Source organism: Leptodactylus fuscus, chromosome 2, assembly GCF_031893055.1.
Source record: "Leptodactylus fuscus isolate aLepFus1 chromosome 2, aLepFus1.hap2, whole genome shotgun sequence".
Taxonomy (NCBI): domain Eukaryota; kingdom Metazoa; phylum Chordata; class Amphibia; order Anura; family Leptodactylidae; genus Leptodactylus; species Leptodactylus fuscus.
In genome coordinates, this window is record NC_134266.1 from 273,942,100 (window position 1) to 273,963,375 (window position 21,276).

At 44.0% G+C, this 21,276-nt stretch overlaps 1 pseudogene; it reads right to left on the reverse strand.

Annotated features, from left to right (window-relative positions):
* The window catches only part of LOC142194140 (uncharacterized), a 30,837-nt pseudogene that overhangs the window by 3,796 nt on the left and 5,765 nt on the right, over positions 1-21,276 (reverse strand).

The window sequence follows — 21,276 nt, forward strand, 5'->3', positions numbered from 1 at the left end:
ATTTTACAAATTTTTAATAAACAGTAATATTTGTCTCTTAATATTGGTCTGAAAGTGGACAATCCCTTTAAGGTTTGCAGGGACATATGTTACGTAAGGGGTTAACCAGTCTTGCAGCATATAGCTTATATACCGCACACAGTCAGAATAATAATAGTAAACCTTCCACTTACTGCAGCGATATCTCCGTCCAGTATCCGCTCTGTATTTCCTACACCACAATAGTTCTAGGACCTGTGATGATGTCACTGATCTGGGGGCGGTGTCACAGTCATGTGATTACTACATAAGAGGGCGGAGTTTAGCAGTGCAGTATATAACAGTGGCTATAGCACCTGTGATGTCACATGAGGGGAGGATGTCAGCAGTAGGGGGAGACTCTTCAGTTGTCACTTGGCTGCTCTTTCAGGGGTTAAAAAACACAAGTTGTCCTGCAAAAATCTATCGATGGAGATTATAAAAAAAAAAAAGTTCTGGCTTTCAAAATTCAGAGATGGAAAACTAAAAGCTTTGTCCTGCCGAGGATCACGTTCACTATCCGAGGAAATCTTTAGTAAAAGGCGAGAGATTTCCATGTTCACTATCAGTAGTCGGATCCAAATCTGAACAGGGACAACAAGAATATCCACAACACGTCACAAATGTCACTTATGTGGTTTGTCTGGAATTTGGGACTATAGGCTCCTTGTGGTCACTATAGAATTGCTGACAGGATGCCGAGTACCGCGCCAGTCCCATAGTAATGATTGTTAATTGGTCAGTTATTAATTAAATTGATTATTGGTATGGTCGGTATCATTGTTCCCTCCCTCTTTGTTCTTTACAGTTGGTCTTACCTGATGGAGGTCAATGATGGGTCAGCTGTGTCCAGGCACGAGCAGGTTCTGGTGATTTCTGTGAAGTCTGCCTAGTAACAGGAGTCATGAGCTGATTGGTCAGCTGGCAGCTGTGGCGGGAGATGGAGATGTGTCAGCTGTGCTATTTTTAGCATGAGCAGGTTCTGAGGTGATCTGCCTAGCAGCAAGGTCAGCAGCTGATTGGTCGCTTGGTCTCAGTGGCGGGAAGATTTGAGTTTATAAGAGCCCAACCTGAGGTGATTGTGGCAGCGTCATCTGGATCTTCAATGGAGCAGCATCCATGTTAGTGGGGATTGCGATGCTTTGTTAGTGGGGATTTTGTCTACCAGCTAATGCCGGGGGGACTGGTTTCAATCAATTATTTGAATGGTTACTAATGAATTATTTGAATTATATTATTGGTTATTTATTGGTTATTTTATTAATTGGTTAAATATTGGTTATTGAAAATTGTTGATTAATTAACTATTTATGTAACCCCTTAAAGGGATTCTACCATTAAAAACCTTTTTTTCTCATTGACATGACAGAATAGCCTTAAGAAAGGCTACTCTTCTCCTACGTTTATATGTCTTCTCCGCGCCGGTGTTTGGTTAAAATCCCGTTTTCCGCCGGTATGCAAATTATACATTTATTATACATATATGATACATATAGAGCGGATTCCAGCCTTATACCTTGTGTACAGTTTCCAGCAGCTGGATCAGCTGATCGGTGTGGGGTTCAAGTGTCGGCCCCCCAACTGATCATTCACAGGATATAGGTCATTCAGTATTTCTTACCTTTGGGTTCCAGACACCCCCTTTTATGCCATACAAGGGTGGCCCCATCTGCCACAGCTGTACCTGGGATGTTCCTCTATTGGCCATGTACACCCAGGTTGTCTTCATAAGATACCCCCTTTAATATGGCTCAGTCTCTGTGCCCCGTGTTTTACACCATGTTTGACACTTCTACTTATCCTTAAAGGGGTTATATGAGATTAGAAAAACATGGCCACTATTTCCAAGAACCTGTGAGCTGCAGTACCAGGCACAACCTACACACAGGTGTGGCGCTGTTTTGGGAAAATAGCAGCCATGATATTCCCATCTGGACATGTGTTGGTGTTGTGAACCAGCTGGTCTGTGTTACCTGCGGCAACCAATCACAGCTTGGCTTTCATTACTTAAACTGCTCAGTAAAAAAGAAAGCTGAGCTCTGATTGGTTATTATTGTTTATTTATATAGCATCATTAATTCCATGGTGCTGTACATTATTATATTAATCCCATGGTGCTCTGTACATTATTATATTAATCCCATGGTGCTGTACATTATTATATTAATTCCATGGTGCTGTACATTATTATATTAATCCCCTGGTGCTCTGTACATTATTATATTAATCTCATGGTGCTGTACATTATTATATTAATCCCATGGTGCTTTACATTTGGGGGTTACATACAATACACAAATTATACAAATTATACAGGTAGATATAATACTAACAAGTGGGGTAGAGGGCCCTGCCCGCGAGGGCTTACAATCTATGGGGGAAGGGGGTAGAGACAGAAGGAGAGGGGGAGACTGTACAGATGGCAGTGCGATGATAGTGTTATTGGAGGTTGGAGGCCTTCCTGAATAGGGGAGTCTTCAGGGCCTTCTTGAAGCCTGTGATTATGGGGCTCAGTCTTAGGTGTCGTGGTAAGGAGTTCCAGAGTATGGGGGATGCACGGGAGAAATCAATTGAATTCAATTCGCTGGGCTATGGGTAACCAGTGGGGGGACTGGCAGAGGGGAGCAGCCGATGAAGATCGGGGGGTGAGGTAAATTGGTTGCCATGGGCGTACCAAACAGTTGTACTTTTAGGCAGTAGGGCCACATTCTGCACCTCTACTTGCTGACAGTGAACATTAGTAGGCCGCTGCTTAATCTTTTTCCCATTTTGCCTTTATTTCAGTGGTATAATGTTGTCGCCCTCCGCGCAGGTAAGTACAGCATGCTGGGACACCGGGTATTGTTACTGGCTGTGTCTAGAAGACAATTAGGAGGAGGCCGCCAAGTGCCAGCAGTTACAGCAAGGCTTTGAAAGCCTCTGTCCACAGAGATGGGTAGGTAGCGTCAAAAAATTCCGCTAGTGGAAAAAAAAAAAGCTAGCAGAACCCATTGAAATCAATGGGAGGCTTTTTTTTCAGCGTGAAAAATTTCACACCAAATTCCTCACCATTTTACTCCGTGTGAATGGACCCTAAGGGTAGAAATCAGACAGGGAAAATGTTTTGACATTGGTGGAGGTGGAAGGATTACAAGATCACCATGAATCCAGAAAGATGGCATTCGGTGTCCAGGACATGATCATTGCTGGATGATGTTTGTTTTATTAATGTAAATTACTGTTTATTAAATTTAGGATTTTTTTGTCATTTCAAAATTTTTTTGGGACATATCAAAATATATTAAAAAATTAAAATAATAGATTTTTCCAGCTGATATCCACTAGATCCATCTGTGCTTTGTGTGAGTACAACCGCACACACCCTATAGCAGTGAGGGCGAACCTGTTAGAGACTGAGTGCCCAAACTGCAACCCAAAACCCACTACATTATCACAAAGTGCCAACTCGGTAATTTAACCTCAATACTGTGCAGATCTGCAAAATACACTCGTGTAAATGGAGCTTTACGGAGCTTTCAATAATAGAAACAACATTGTACTGAAAAGTAACAGTCTCTGCATTTGGAAGTTTTGAACACTTCGCTACTTACATCGGACAGGATCTGTTTTAGAGTGACCATGCAATTTTATCACAGCTTGTAATGATATCACGTCTGCTATAGAACATATATTGTGTTATATAAATAGTGAAGGGACCACACACAGTGCAATTTGCCCCATAGTGCCCCCAAAATAGTACAATATACTCCACAGTGGCCCCACACAGTATTATATGCTCCACAGTGGGCCCCACACAGTATTATATGCTTCACAGTGGCCACCACACAGTATTATATGCCCAGTGACCCACACACAGTATTATATGGTCCATAGTGGGTGCCTGCAAAAAAAAGGCTAGCAAAAACAACCAAAAGTAACAATGCAGGTGTGATGATGAGCGACCCTTAGCTATGTATCTATGTATCAGCTATGTATGAAATGTGTTATTCCTTATTCATATTAGTGTTACATCCCTTTAGGAATCTTGTGTTTAAGTTGTGTTTACATTTATGGTCAATTTGCTTCAGTTGTTTTATGTGTATACCATGGGAGATTGCCTTTTTGGTTAGCCAGTTTATTGCCCCTGAACGGCAGATGTCCAAAGAGGGAGAGTGGGCTAATGGCCCTGAGCTGAACCCTAGACACTCATCTTTCTCAGCAGCTAGGGGATAGCCGGGGTATCCCTTCTCTACAAGAAGACCCTCTACACTAGTTCTGATCCTGGGCACTAAGAGTGAGACCACAGTGAACCGGATTACAGATTTGTTATGGTGTTCATTTTTGCTTTTATTCCCATTTTATTTTCTGTACTGTATTGTGCTTTTTCCTGTATTTGCTTGTCCATCCATTATGTGTATTTCTGTATATGTTAGCGGTTAGTACCGACCCACTTAGGTTAATAAATATATATTATCCTGTGAATTCAGTCCACTTACGGGGCGTGAGTGGAAGGTTAAGAAGGGTGATCGCAGGTGTGTCAAGCGGATTGGCAAGGCGATATACTTCACAGCAAGAAATCATAAAGGACATGGCGATGGGTGAAGAACATGTAGGGAAAAAAGGGGGAAGGGAGGTAGGATGAGCTGCTGTGCATAAATAAAGGAACAACCAGGAAGTTTTCTTACCTAGATGTCTTTGGGGAAGATTAAGGAGGTAGGTGAGAGGGTCTAATGGGACTCCCTGAAGAAAGAGGGCATTAGTGATAGTCCTGACCTTTAATGTGCCTATTGGAGTCTGACAGCGCCAACAGGTAGAGGGAGTGGTCAAATTAAGAGAGTGAAGCAAGGCAGGTGTATGGTGCCAGTGCATAAGCATCTTGTAATGTGTTTCCTGAAACGTCACACATGAAGAGGATTTAGCCGCATGAGACCATATAACCTGCCATTGCCCTGGTGAGATCTGTCTATCCAGGGCTTCAGACCATCTAGACATATTTATGGATCCAGGATGTCCGCTCCCCGAGGAGGACAACAGTCTATAGATATCAGATATCATATCAGTGTGTGAAGAAGACTTTATAATTGCCTACTGAAAACTGCCTTTGCCAAAGGAGCAGCACCAAATATTCAAGCCAAGGAATAACATCAGTGAATTTTATTTTTATTAAAAATATGACTTCAGTGTATTTTTATTCTGTTGTATAAAAGTTAAAGTGCCCATAGATTCATGAAATTCTCCTGCAACATGAAAGAACTTATGAACGCACCAAAAACCAAGATGAGGATTCAGCTTCACGACTCAGGGCAAACAAGGATCTTCATTTCTTCTGGATACACACAATACTTTTCCATCATGGACTGCATTCAAAGTAGATTTGTCGAAACCATGTTAAGTACTGTGTGAACTGTCACATGTTTCATAAGACTGAATTTACTACTATAAGTCTTGCCACAGTCTGTACAGGAATACTGCTTCTCCCCTGTGTGAACTTTCTCATGTCTTAAAACATTGGACTTACTTGTAAAATGTTTTAGACATATTGAACATGAAAACGGCTTCGCCCCCACGTGAGTCTTTTCATGTTTAACAAGGCATGTTTTCTATGTAAAACATTTTCCACATTCTGAACATGAATATGGCGTCTCCCCTGTGTGATTTCTCTCATGAATAATAAGATTACTTTTTCTTGTATATGATTTCCCGCATTCTGAACAAACGTGTGGCTTCGCTCCTGTGTGAATTCTCTTATGAGTAGTAAGATTACTTTTTCTTTTATAAGATTTCCCGCATTCTGAACAAGCATACGGCCGCTCTCCTGTGTGAACTTTTTCATGTTCAACAAGATCAAACTTCCGCCTAAAACATTTCAGACATTCTGGACAAGAATACGGCCTCTCTCCGCTATGAATCTCCTCGTGTTCGCGAAGAACCGATTTCAACATAAAGCATTTCCCACATTCAGAACATGAATATGGCTTCTCTCCTGTGTGAAGTCTCTGATGTAGACCCAGAGCTGATTTCTGTCTAAAACATTTGCCACATTCTACACATAAAAATGGCTTCTCCCCCGTGTGAATTCTCTGATGTTGTTCGAGGTCTCCCCTATAGGGAAAGCATTTCCCACATTCTGAACAGCAATGTGACTTCACAGTCTTGTGACGATTTCTGTGAGAATAAAGAGATGACCTTTTTTTATAGTGTTTTTCACATTTATCACATTGATATTTTTTATCCCCTTTGGGACCTGCACTTGTGGTAACCATCGGAGACTGGTCAGGAGATGGGTCACCGGGATTAGGGGGATTATATGATAGATCTGTACTGTGAAGCCCTGGATTTACATCGAGAGTGAGGAGGTCTTCTGAAGAACGCTGCAAGATATCCTTATCTTCTACCTTAGAATTTATGACATCTTCATCTTCTACTTGATATTGATCTTCTACTTTATAAGTTAAGGTATCTTCTACTTCATGACTTATGTCTTCATCTTCTTCTACTTTATAATTTATGCATTTATGCTCAACTTTATATTTTAAATCTTGATCTTCTACTTTATGACTTATGTCTTCATCTTCTACCTTATAGTTTATGATATTTTGATGTTCTACTTTGTAGGTTGAAGTATCTTCATCTTCTACTTTACAGTTTACATCTTCATCTTCTACTTTATAGTTTATGGCTTTATCTTCTACTTTATACTTTACATCTTGATCTTCTACTTTATGACTTATGTCTTCATCTTCTACCTTATAGTTCACCTCTTCATCTTCTACCTTATAGTTTATGATATTTTGATGTTCTACTTTGTAGGTTGAAGTATCTTCATCTTCTACCTTACAGTTTACATCTTCATCTTCTACTTTATAGTTTACATCTTCATCTTCTACTTTATGACTTATGTCTTCATCTTCTACCTTACAGTTCACCTCTTCATCTTCTACCTTATAGATTATGACATCTTGAACTTTGTAGGTTGAAGTATCTTCATCTTTTACTTTATAGTTTACATCTTTGTCTTCTACCTTATAGATTGTGATTTCCTCTTCTTCCACTTTATAGTTTATAGCTTCATTTTCTACGTTATAATTTAGAGATAACATTTCCTCAGAATGTTTACTGGAATTTTCTGTTAGGATGAAAAATGGATTACATGATTTAAATCTTCGAAACACAAAGTTGAGAAGTTTACAATATTCCTTATCGCCTGGAAACACACGCCATGTTTGATCCAATTTTTTTTTTTTACCAAACTCAGAAGGGTATCCAGCACCAAGGAGAAGACCACCTTTTAGTTTTTGTATTCCTGGCTATAAAACTGCCTCAGTGTTCAGAATTGACCTGTCCGCACTTCTGCGACACTTCCCAGCAGCCATCGCCCCGGGGTGTGCAGCGGTGCTGGGGGAAATCGTGAACAATGAGTGTGTCTGTTACGTGGCTGTTTTGTGGTGCTTGCTATGCCCATCAGCTAAACTCTGTCTGGGGCCGTGGCCTGGCATGTCAAGCCAATCAGTGCTTTGGTTCATTATCATGGGCTAAACTTGACACTGACACGGGAGTTAGTGCCTGTGATGGCTTCATGTGTCCTGGCCCCCTGGATGTCCTCAGTACTCACACTTTGGGCTTTGATCACTGTTATAGCACTTACTCTGGCTTGTAACCGCTTGCTTCCTTATTTGGCTATATCTGTTCCCTCCTGGACTTGACCCTGGCAGTATCTACTGGCAATTCTTTACAATCTGGCTTTATCTGTACCCTCCTGATTTTCATTTCGGCTGGTTTGCTAATGTTCTCTCTCTTCGTTCCATTAGTTTGCTGGCTAGATCTGCACCCTGCAAAGTCACACCTGTAATTTGCCACCTGACTTCACAGACACAACCTGGGTCCCTAGGAGCAAAGTACACCTTGCCTTCAATACACTTTAAACAGCTACCATAGCCATAGTACTGAATCCTTTGGTGTTTTTAGATTTTCACTAGCACCCTCCATTCCATAATAGGGCACCATTGCCATGCATGGGGGAATCTTAGTCTGTTAGGTTTAAGTAGGTGGTACAGGTCACAGTAACATCCACATGATGCCAAGACAAAAGGTTCCCAGAAGAACAGTCTCTCCTTACCTGGTGATGTGAGGGGCTGGTGGTTCTCCATCATTACGTCCTTGTATAGATTCTTGTGTTCTTCTAAATACTCCCATTGCTCCATGAAGAAATAGACAGTGATGTCCTAACACCTTATAGGAACCTGACAACACAAAAATACCATCAAGATCACTCCTGTAGGGTTACTGTGTAATTTCTAAATATTGCCAGCAGCGTCACCTCTCCAGTCAGCAGCTCAGTGATCTATTTGGTAAGGTCTAGGATCTTCTGCTTTTAGAACACTAATTTAGATTGTTGGGGTTTGGACACCACGTAACAATTTCAGATACCATAAAATTGCCCCTACAAAATTTGGTAACTTCTTATGGAATTCCAGTTTAGTGGCACCTGCAGGGCTCTGCAAAAACAACATGACGCATAGAAAGTCCCTCTAAATCTATACTCCAAAAAGAACTTCTTTCCTTCTGAGCCCTGCTGTGTGCCCGTGCAGCAGTTTATACCCATATATACAATTTTTTATGTCCCTGGGATAGCCCACTTAATAGTTTTAGGAGTGCCTGTCTCTGATGACGCAAAGGGGGCACAACATATTGGGCACTGAAATAGCATATTTCTATAAAAATTTAAAATTTCAATTTGTACATTAATTTTTGGGAAGCAGTCTTGGGCTCAAAATGATAATACTCCTTGAGAAATTTCTTGAGGGGTGTAGTTTTTAAAATGGGGTCATTTTTAGGCGGTCTCCACTGCATTGGTACTTTAGGGGCTCTGCAAAAGTGACATGAAAACTATTCCAGCAAAATCTGCATGCCAACAGCCAAATAACGTTCCGTACATTCTGAGCCCCACCATGTTCCCATACAGCAGTTTACAACCACATATGGGGTATTCATATGTTCAGGAGCAATTGCTTAACAAACTGTTTTTTCATCGTTAACCCTTGTAAAAATTACAAAATTTGACGCTAAATTGACGTTTTATTGGAAAAAAGTAATTTTTCATTTTCACATGCCAAAGTTAACCACTTCAGTACCGGGCCAGTTTTTTTTTTAATGTAGATTGTGAGCCCCACACTTTTTTTTCCCCCTATCAGTATGTCTTTGGACTATGGGATGGAAATCCATGCAAACACGGGGAGAACATACAAATCCTTGCAGATGGTTTTTTGCCCTTGGTGGGATTTGAACACAGGACTCCAGCACTGCAAGGCTGTAGTGCTAACCACTGAGCCACCGTGTGGCTCCGTAGTACCGGGCCAATTTGTGGTCCAGGACCAAACACATTTTAGGTTTATTTTGTATGTGTGGTTTAGAGGGCTGTAACATTTTTCTCATACATCTCATTCAACTAATTTCTGTGTCTTTTTTCGGGGACACATAGGGCTTTATTTTTATGTTGTTTTTATTTTTGAATGTTTTTTAATTTTTTTATATCCGGGAAAATATAAACATAACAAGGAGGAAAATTGTGTCTGGTTTTCACTTTTCTTTTTTTTTTTTTTTTTTTTTTTTTAACACAAAGTCCTACTGAAAAACTTTATAAGGGAGCCTTCACACGATGTAACGCTGCGCTCATTCTGATTGTAAAAACACGTTCAGAATGAGCGTGTTAAAAGCAGCTCCCATTGATTTGAATGGGAGCCGGCATACGTGCGCTCCCCATTGAATAATGGGGAGCGTGCGTAATACATTGAAAGCAATTGGGAAAAAGCCTCCAATTGATTTCAATGGGGAGTGCACGTATGCCGGCTCCCATTCAAATCAATGGGAGCTGCTTTTAACGCGCTCATTCTGAACGTGTTTTTACAATCAGAATGAGCGCAGCGTTACATCATGTGAAGGCTCCCCTTAGTAGTTTTTCCTCTCTGTTATGGTAATTTTTATTTTGTATGGTGTTGTCGGGGGTGGGGCTATAACCTTTAATAACGGCATTTTATTGGCGTATTATTTCACTTATTTTTTTAATTCTTTTATTTAAAAAAATGTTAAACTTTTTTCTATTTTTTTCAGATGGTGGCCCCATAAGGTCATAAGAAACCTTTGGGGACATCTGATCACTTTTTTCTTTGTTAGGGAGGCTGATTTCTCCTGCAACTGGGGCTGGTACATTTAGCCTCCTGCACGTTGTATACACAGTATACAGAGCTGATCTGGGTCCTGTAGGATCACGTGACCGCTGGGTCAGAGGGCAGCTGCATCATGGTGGCGCTCATAACTGTGTATACAGCACTAGTTGAGCTCATTGGTAATAAACCTTCCCTGTCTTCTCTATGGGAGCTCCGGCTGAAGTTATAGCCAGCTCCCATTATCAGCAGCTGCACGATTTCCGTACAGCTGCTGTGTTCTGACAGGACGTACCGGCAGGTCCTGTCAGAACAAGGAAACCACTTCCCGGAGATATAAAATCTATGGGCGGTCCGGAAGTGGTTAAAAAAAATATGTGAAACAGCTGTGGTATCAAAATGCTCACTATTAGAGATTAACGAACACTATTCGAAACAGCCATTTCGAATAGCACGCTCCCATAGAAATGAATGGACGTAGCTGGTACGCAGGGGGTTAAGCGGCTGGCTGCTGGCAAAGTCTTCGTGCCGACCGCTTCCATTCATTTCTATGAGAGTGTGCTATTCGAAATGGCTGTTTCGAATAGTGTTCGCTCATCTCTACTCACTCTGCAAATGTGTCATAGCACCTAAAAACTAGTCCAGCAAAATCTGCCCTCCAAAAGCCAAATAACACTCTTTCCATTCCGCACCCCTCCATGTTCCCATACAGCAGATTACGACCACATATGGGGGATTGCCGTGTTCAGGAAAAATCACTTGTTTAAGTTAAAGCGTCTCAAAGTTATTGCCCTATAAAGTGACACGTCAGTTTTGAAAAATGAGGCCTGATCATTAAGGTAATTTTAGGCCCAGTCCTTAAAGGGTTAATAATGGTCTGAAAGTGGACAACCCCTTTAAGGTTTGCAGGGACATACATTACCCCACAGGGCAGGGTATGTAAGGGGTTAACCAGCCTTGCAGCGTATAGCTTATATACCGCACACAGTCAGAATAATAATAGTAAACCTTCCACTTACTGCAGCGATATCTCCGTCCAGTATCCGCTCTGTATTTCCTACACCACAATAGTTCTAGGACCTGTGATGATGTCACTGATCTGGGGGCGGTGTCATGGACATGTGATTACTACATAAGAGGGCGGAGTTTAGCAGTGCAGTATATAACAGTGGCTAAAGGACCTGTGATGTCACATGAGGGGAGGATGTCAGCAGTAGTGGGAGACTCTTCAGTTGTCACTTGGCTGCTCTTTTAAGGGTTAAAAAAACACAAGTTGTCCTGAAAAATCTATCGATGGAGATTATAAGAAAAAAGTTCTGGCTTCCAAAGTTCAGAGATGGAAAACTAAAAGTTTTGTCCTGCCGAGGATCACGTTCACTATCCGAGGAAATCTTTAGCAAAAGGCGAAAGCTTTACAAGTTCCCTATCAGTAGTCGTGGATTCCGCAGCCTGACATTGTGATCTTGTTGTGTCATTCATCACGTGTACACTTGGCCTGATAGTCCAAAAGCCACTGTCAGTGGTCAGAGGTTCTGCGCTTCACACGTATCTAAGCCCTGGCAGTGCAGCAGTGTGACAGCTAAAGCCTCTCCTCCACATCACAAACCCATTACACAGAACCTATTATATACTGCTCTGCTAAGCTCCACCCTCTCATGGACTGATCACATGACCATGACATCATCACAGATCAGTGACATCATTGAACTAATTCTAAATAACAGATGCTGAGCACCTCAGAGATGAGTAATTATGCTACTACTGCACAGTGGTGAACCTAGCCTCTCTGCAGGCGGACGATCAAAAGAACCCCCCTTCCTCCGGATTGAATATCGGGGGAAAGGTTGTCTTTTGGCCCGCCTCAGGCAGCAGGAAAGGGGGGGCGCTAGTGGTAACATTACAGTGAATACAGTGCAGTAATATTTTGTTACTTACAGGAGACATCTTCCCACATTTCCCGTCTCCTCCCTTTGGACAGCCATGACCACTTCTTCCAGCTGTGACTTGACTCTGTAAAGTTTGCAACACAGACATCTCTGACCCCTCACTTCTCCACGTACCCGACCCCCATATATATGTATATATATATTATGTCCCACAGGGACCTCTGCAACCTCTATTATGCCCCACAGCGGCCCCTGCAACCTCTACTATGCTTCACAGCGGCCACTGCAGCCTCTATTATGACCCACAGTGGCACAATAGACTGTAGGGCATAATAGAGGTTGCAGAGGGGCGCAATGTGGCATAATAGAGGTTGCATGGGTTCCTGTAGGGGATTATAGAGGTTGCAGGGGCCACAGTGGACCCTGCAACCTCTATTACGCCCCACAGTTGCCCACAAATCTATTATACGCCACAGTTACCTATCTAACTCTATTATGCCCCACAGTGGTCCACCCATGAACTATTATTATACTCTGGGGTCTTTTCAGACCCCAGTGTATAATAATTGGGGACTCAGTGGAGGTGAAAAAACAAAATAAACAATGATACTCACCTCTCCTGGATCTGCTGTTACTCCTAGCACAGGCTTCAGGCCTTTATAGTAATGTCCCAGATGTCACGTAGTATCATACAGGCCAGAATCATGCTACGATGAACACCGGATCCAGGCAGGGTAAGTAAAAGTGTTTATTATGTTCTCTCACCTCCCCTGGGGCTCCAATTATTATACACGGGGGTCTGAAAAAAAACCCCAAGTATAATTATGACGGTAGAGGGTACGAGGCTAAGCACGCTTATGGCTGTCCCCCACGTCCTATAGCAGAAGGAGAAGTGGCCCGGGGAGGTAGATAAATGGGCCACTACCTGCTGGGGATACTTCAGCAGGTAGCAGGCTATTAAAAAAAAAAAAAGTATTTATTTACCTACCTTGCTGCTGCTGCTCCTGCTGCCACCATGTCCTCTCCGCCCGGCAAAAGACTTCTGTGTCTCTGCACAAGCAATGTGATGACACGAGCTTGTACTGAGTTGCAGAGGTCTAAAACAGCCCAGGATAGGCCCACTCGGTTTGTTTTCAGAGAGGCCCTGTCCTGGGCTAGTTTACAAAAAAAAAAAGTAAAAAATAAATAAATAAAATAGTCAAATTGCCGTAATGGATACGGATTATCTATCCACAGGATATGCCATGAGTATCTGATCAGTGGGGGTCTGACACCTGGAACCTACACAGATCAGCTGTACTGGCTGCTGGACTCATATACCAGATATAGAGCCGGAAGTAGCTCTAGCTTCAAGTGAATGGGTGCGGAGCTGTAGTTCCCCAGCACCACCACTATGGTATATAGAGCTGGAAGCTGTATACAGTGTACAGAGCCATACACTCTAGTGGTGACACCAGGGTACTGCAGCTCTGCTCCCATTCATTTGAATAGAACCGATTCCAGCATTATAACTTTTATACAGCTTGCAGCAGCCAAATGAGTTGATCAGTGTGGGGTCCAGGTGTCGGCCCCCACTGATCATTTATAGCAGGGGTAGGGAACGTACGGCTCTCCAGCTGTTGCAAAACTACAGCTCCCAGCATGCATACTGGCTCTGCTGTTCTGGGAACTCCCATGGAAGTGAATGGAGCATGCTGGGAGTTGTAGTTTCACAGCAGCTGGAGAGCCAAAGGTTCCCTACCCCTGATTTATAGGATAGGTCATCAGTATCTCTTAACTTTGGGTCCCAGACAACCCCTTTTATGTCATACAAGGATGGCCATCGTCTGCCACAGCTGGACCTGGAATGTTCCTCTATTGGCCATGTACACCCAGGTTGTCTTCATAAGATGCCCTCTTTATTATGACTCGGTCTTCGTGCCCCATGTTTTACTCTGACACTTCTACTTATCCTTAAAGGGATTCTATCATTAGAATCCCATATTTTACTATTAACAAGTTGGAATAGCCTTAAGAAAGGCTATTCTTTTCCTACCTTTAGAAGTCTTCTCCACGACGCCGTTCGGTAGATATTCCCGTTTTTTGTTGTTATGCAAATGAGTTTTCTCGCAGCACTGGGGGCGTTTCCCTGTGCTCCTTGAAAGCTCTCCTGCACTGCTTCATCTTCTTTCGGCATGCCTCTTCGCCGCTGCAATGTCTTCTTCCGGCGCTGGTATCTTTGCGATCTAAATCCCAGGCATGTGCAGTCCGTTCTGCCATCGGGGTTCAGGCAGAGCCGTCTACGGTCATTTTCTTGTGGCCGCTTACCGGAGCTAACTGTGCATGCAGTACGCTTGTGTAAGCGGCCACAAGAAAATGGCCGCACAGACATGCGCAGTACCAACCTATACACAGGTGTGGTGCTGTTTTGGAAAGATAGTAGCCATGATATTCCCACCTGGACAACCCCTTCAGTACATATACTGGTTCAGCTGGTGGACAATGTGCTGGTGTTGTGAACCAGCTGCGCCCCCTCCCTGCTATTTGGGACATTTCCATTGCTAACCCGCACTGAAAGGATGTGAGGGCCCCTTAGAATGGGATTTATTGGAGCCTCTTGTTATAGAAAACCTACCTTTAACCTCCTTATTAATAAAAACTGGTCTGTGTCACCCACAGCAACCAATCACAGATCGGCTTTCATTACTTAAACTGCTCAGTAAAAGTGAAAGCTGAGCTCTGATTGGTTGCCATGGGCTAAAGCAGCATTTCTAAAGCAATATACAGTATTTAGCAAAAGTCTTCCATTTACATAAGCGAGCAGTAGAGATAGGATGCTTCAGATGGGACAATCCCTTTAATGAGGATAACACTTCTGGGGCATAACAGGATAAACTGAAAGCCATCCGGTTCAACAGTGTAAAATCGGGGCTGTCCTGCCGTATCCCGGTCGGTCGGGGGCTATGCAAGTGATCTTATCAAAGGGTTGAAAACATGACTTTGGATATGGGATGTCCCTCACTCCTTCCTAAAACCACCCAAACTACGGTAAATATGGACTTTGGGATAAATGCATAAAACACTTTATTTTAGGTGTCAAAATGGCCACAGCTTTATTAAACTCACAGAAGTAAAATAATGACAGGAGGAGTCAGGTGAAGTGCTAGACCAGGGGTAGGGAACCTTCGGCTCTCCAGCTGCTGTGAAACTACAACTCCCAGCATGCTCCATTCACATCCATGGGAGTAACAAGAAAAGCAGAGCAAGTATGCATGCTGGGAGTTGTAGTTTTGCAACAGCTGGAGAGCCGTACGTTCCCTACCCCTGTGCTAGACCATTGGGATTCCCAAATACTGTGAGATCCCCGGCGGTCTAATATACAGCCCCCAGCCAGACAGCAATAAATAAATAAAGGGGGCGGCCGATCCGGCTTGCAATTCTAGCAGAGCCAGTACACTTTAACCCCTTAGCGACCCATGACGTAACTGTACGTCATGGGTCGCATGGGGATGTATGGAGCGAGCTCACACGCTGCGCTCGCTCCATACAGGGCAGATGCCGGCTGTATCATACAGCCAGGACCTGCCACTAACAGCAGCGGTCGGTGCCCGAGCCGATCGCTGCTGTTAACCCTTTACACACTGCAGTCAAACGTGACCGCAGTGTGTAAACGGCGCTGGCGGCACGGGCGCCGCCATGTTTCGCCGATCGCCGTCCTCCTGAACGTCACATGAGGGCGGTGATCGGTTGCTCTGACAGCCGGAAGCCTATTGAAGGCTTCCAGGCTTGTCTCTGCACGAGATCTATTAGACGATGCCAGAGGCAGCCTCTAATAGAAGTGCTGCGATTTTCCTATTCACTGCAATACTGTAGTATTGTATGAGCGATCAGACCCCCTAGGTTTCAAGGTACCTAAGGGGTCTGATCATAAATGTATAACAAGAAAAAAAAAAGTTTTTAAAAGTATTGAAAAAATTAAAAAAATATAAAAGTTCAAATCACCCCCCTTTCCCTAGATCAGCTATAAAAGTAATTAAAGAACATTAAACATAAACATATTAGGTATCCCCGCGCTCAAAAATGCCTGAACTATTAGAATATTAAAACATTTATCCCGTACTGCGAACGGCGTAGCGGCAAAAAAAAATAAAAATAGCCAAATAGCGTTTTTTTCAACACTTTGCCTCCTATAAAAAATTGAATAAAAAGTGATCAAACCATCAGATCTTTCCCCAAATGGTATCAATAGAAACGTCATCTTGTCCCGCATAAAAAGACGCCACAACCAGCTCCATACATGGAAATATGAAAAAGTTACAGGTGTTAGAACATGATGACACAATTTTTTTTTCTATTTTGCAAAGTTTATCATTTTTTTAAAAGTATCAAAACATTTCAAATACTATATAAATTTGGTATCACCGCGTTCGTACTGACACGTAGAACACAGGTAACATGTCATTTGTACCAAACAGTGAACGCTGTAAAAATTAAACCCATAAGAATATGGCGCAAATGCATTTTTTCTCCAATTGCACCTCATTCTGAATTTTTTTCCAGCTTCCCAGTACATTGCACAGCATATTGAATGATGCCATTACAAAGTACAATTTGTCCCGCAAACAATAAGCCATCATGTGACTCTGTGAACTGAAAAATGAAAAAGTTATGGCTCTTGAAATGTAAGGAGGGAAAAACGAAAATGCGAAACCAAAAAATGGCCTGGTCCTTAAGGGGTTAAAGGGGCTCTATCAGCAAAATTATGCTAATAGAGCCCCACATATGGGTGAATAGCCTTTAAAAAGGCTATTCAGGCACCGTAAATCTTATATTAACCCCCGGTCCCGTTTTTAAATAAAAGGATAAAAACATATATGCAAAACTTACCTGAACGTGCACCCTGGGCGGGGATAAACGATGCGAAGTCAGCTTCGGGCACGCCTGCCTCTTCTGTCTTCTTGAAGTAACGCCCTCTTGCTCCGTGTCTTCTTCCAGCTTCTTCTCGTGAAATCCCGCGCCTGCGTAGTAGCGCTTCCCTCCGAAACTGCGCAGGCTCAGTCCCCGTAGACGTACGCGACAGTACTGCGCATGCGCAGTATAATCGCGAACTGCCATTAAGTGAAATGGCAAGTGAGCCTGCGCAGTAGCGATTCGGAGGGAAGCGCTACTACGCAGGCGCGGGATTTCACGAGAAGAAGCTGGAAGAAGACACGGAGAAGAGGGCGTTACTCCAAAAAGACAGAAGAGGCAGGCACCAACGACCCCGTGCTTAACCCCTGTGCCTGCCCCTGGATGACGTTACTATTACGACATCCTTCAGGCCAGTCATTCCCAAAGCTCAGCCTGTTCCCCACCATGAGGTTTAACCTCCTCTATTAGTTATAATAAGTCCACAATAACTTGCCTGCAACTTCCACCGGACTCCTCAACCGCCACAGAAGAGGCCATGGGACACCTTAAATGGACTCGACCGCCACCAAACTGAGTAGGAATGCACTAGCCTGTACCTTATATACTACAAGTCCTCATATTAGCTCCCCCACAATACTAAGCTATGAAGGTTACTGAAAATGCAACGAAAGACATAAAGAAATAACCCTCCATTGTTGTTTGATGGGTCACAACCACATCAACTGTAAAACAAGCCATTAAATGTTGCTTAGCATGATGAGAAGAAGCCCATGATCCGCTGGAGATACCGTAGTCTCTGAAGGCAGTGAGAGACCCTGTAATGTCACCTCTCAATCATTTTCTGAGCACTCGATGACCTTTACCCTTAGCCGCACGCGCTGGCCCAAGGGCACCAAGAAAAGTAGAAGCTGAAATGTTCATCTTTGCTGGACATGGACCAGCACTATCCTGATGCTGCCCGTTCTGCAAAGGGAGGGGGGGGGGGGCTATAGGCCTATATACCTCCTGCACACAGAGCATGGGGTTATCATGGTAAGCAGTGCTGGGCTCCATTCGCTAGCTGGCTGCGATAGACTCTCTACTGCAGCTTGACAACCTTAAGAGAAATATGAGTTGGTCAATATAAGCGGTCATATATCTTCACTAAGAAAAGTACAAATCATCAGAAAGGGTCCTTGAAGCTATAGATTTTTATCAAAACATGCCTTTTTTTTTTTATAAATATTTTTCTCTCCCTCCAGCCGCAACCAGCACCAGCTCGGAGGGCTCAACTTAGTGGACAGGCATGTGAAAACTGATAGCCATGACCCTAGGGACTTACCCTAACAGGGTCTTCTTAAATTTAATTGGTTTGCCGTAACCAGGGGGTCCATAACTCTGATGGTTACCCCTCCACACCAGGGGGCCATACCTCCGATGGTCACCCCTCCACACCAGGGGGCCATACCTCTGATGGTTACCCCTCATCACCCAGGAGGCCATACCTTAGATGGTTACCAATCCACACCAGAGGGCCATACCTCCAATGGTCACCCCTCCACACCAGGGGGCCATACCTCCGATGGTTACCCCTCATCACCCAGGAGGCCATACCTTAGATGGTTACCAATCCACACCAGAGGGCCATACCTCCGATGGTCACCCCTCCACACCAGGGGGCCATACCTCTGATGGTTACCCCTGCACACCCAGGGGACCATACCTCCGATGGTTACCACTCCACACCAGGGGGCCATACCTCCGATGGTCACCCCTCCACACCAGGGGGCCATACCTCTGATGGTTACCCCTGCACACCCAGGGGACCATACCTCCGATGGTTACCACTCCACACCAGGGGGCCATACCTCCGATGGTCACCCCTCCACACCAGGGGGCCATACCTCTGATGTTACCCCTCATCACCCAGGAGGCCATACCTTAGATGGTCACCCCTCCACACCAGGGGGCCATACCTCTGATGGTTACCCCTGCACACCCAGGGGACCATACCTCCGATGGTTACCACTCCACACCAGGGGGCCATACCTCCGATGGTCACCCCTCCACACCAGGGGGCCATACCTCTGATGGTTACCCCTCCACACCAGGGGGCCATACCTCTGATGGTTACCCCTCCACATCCAAGGGGCCATACCTTCGATGGTTACACCTCCACGCCAGGGGGCCATGCCGCCAATGGTCACCACTCCACACCATGGGGCCATACCTCCGATGGTTACCCCTCCACATCAGGGGACCATACCTCCGATGAAAAACAATAGCTATAGTTTAGGATTATGTTTAAGCTAAAGTATTAAGAAAACACATTAGTAAATAACTATACAGGTAGCCCTCGACTTACGACGTTGATCCGTCCTTATGCAGTGTTGTAAACCGTATTTCGACGTAAGTCAGAAACATTTTCCATACGACGCCGTGTAGGAAAGGATCAACCATATACATATCATACTTTCTTGAAATCACCATCCAGCACACATTTTTCAAGTTTAAATAAAACTCAGCCTTTATTTCTCCATTTTAGAGTAGGAAAACATCCATTACAAAGTTTAAAAAGCGCTCAGCATGGCCAGCATAGGAAGGAAAAACGCAGCGTCCGGCTCTGTATATATCCTGAGGTAATACTACAGTATATACTGTATGATATATACAGCTATATACTGCAGTGTGTGAGGTAAGTACATGAGGGGACTCTGTGACTGTATATATCCTGAGGTAATACTGCAGTATATATGATACTAGAGGGAGGACCCGGCTTCGCACGGGTATATTACAATTTATGTTTGTGTAGTGGCCCCATAAGAATTGTCCAATTTTGCACTGGTGTATTTTGTATGTGGTTTGTGTGTATGTCCATAAGCGTCATGTGATTATGTGTATCTCATTTTGGATGTCAGTGAAAAACCTGTGATCAGTTGTTATGGATACCTGGAGTAAAGCTGTATCTAATCCTTCCCCGTGTAGTACTGTGTTTAGATGCAAGTATCCAATCCTTGTTGGTGTGGTACTTTGTGCAGATGCACATATCTAATCCTCCCCGTGTGGTATTGTGTGAAGAGGCGCGTATCTAATCCTCCAGTAAGTGAAACTGTGTGCAGACGCGCGTATCTAATGACTCTGGCGTGTGGTACTGTGTGCAGATGCGCGTATCTAATCCTCCCCCATGTGGAACTGTGTGCTGAGATGCGTATCTAATTCTCTGGCATGTGGTACTGTGTGCAGAGGCATGTATCTAATCCTCCAAAGTGTGGTACTGTGTTCAGATGCACGTATCTAATCCTCCCCTGTGTGGTATTGTGTGAAGAGGCGCGTATCTAATCCTACGGCGTGTGGAACTGTGTGTAGACGCGTCTATCTAATCCTACAGCATGTGGTACTGTATGCAGACGTGTGTATCTAATCCTGTGTGAAGATGCGTGTATTTATTCCTCTGTCGTGTGGATCTGTAAGCAGACGCACGTATCTAATCCTACGGCATGTGGTACTGTGTGCAGACCTGCCTATCTAATCCTCTGGTGTGTGGAACTGTGTGCAGATGCACGTATCCAATCCTCTGGCATGTGGTATTGTGTGCAGACGCATGTATCCAATCCCCCGGCGTATGGTACTATGTGCAGACGCGCGTATCTAATCCTCCGGCGTGTGAAACTGTGTGCAGACGCACATATCTAATACTACGGCATGTGGTACAGTGTGCAGATGGGCGTTTCTAATCCTCCGGCGTATGGAACTGTGTGCAGATGTGCATATCCAATCCTTTGGCGTGTGGTACTGTGTGCAGATGCGCATATCTAATCCTTCCCGGTGTGATACTGTGTGTAGAAACGCGTATCTAATCCTCTGGCGGTGGTACTATGTGAAGACATGCGTATCTAATCCTCCAGCGTGTTGAACTGTGTGCAGATGTGTGTATCTAATCCTCCCCCGTGTGGTACTTAGAGCAGACACAAGTATCTAATCCTTCAGCGTGTGTAACTGTGTGCAAACGCGCACATCTAACCCTCGGTCATGTGGTACTGTGTGCAGATGCACGTATCTAATCCTCCCCTGTGTGGTATTGTGTGAAGAGGTGCATATCTAATCCTACGGCATGTGGAACTGTGTGTAGACGCACGTATCTAATCCTACTGCATGTGGTACTGTGTGCAGACGTGTGTATCTAATCCTATGGCACGTGGTACTGTGTGTAGACGCGCGTATCTAATCCTCCCCCGTGTGGTACTGTGTGCAGACGCGCGTATCTAATCCTCCCCCGTGTGATACTGTGTGCTGAGACACGTATCTAATTCTCTGGCTTGTGGTACTGTGTGCAGAGGCATGTATCTAATCCTCCAAAGTGTGGT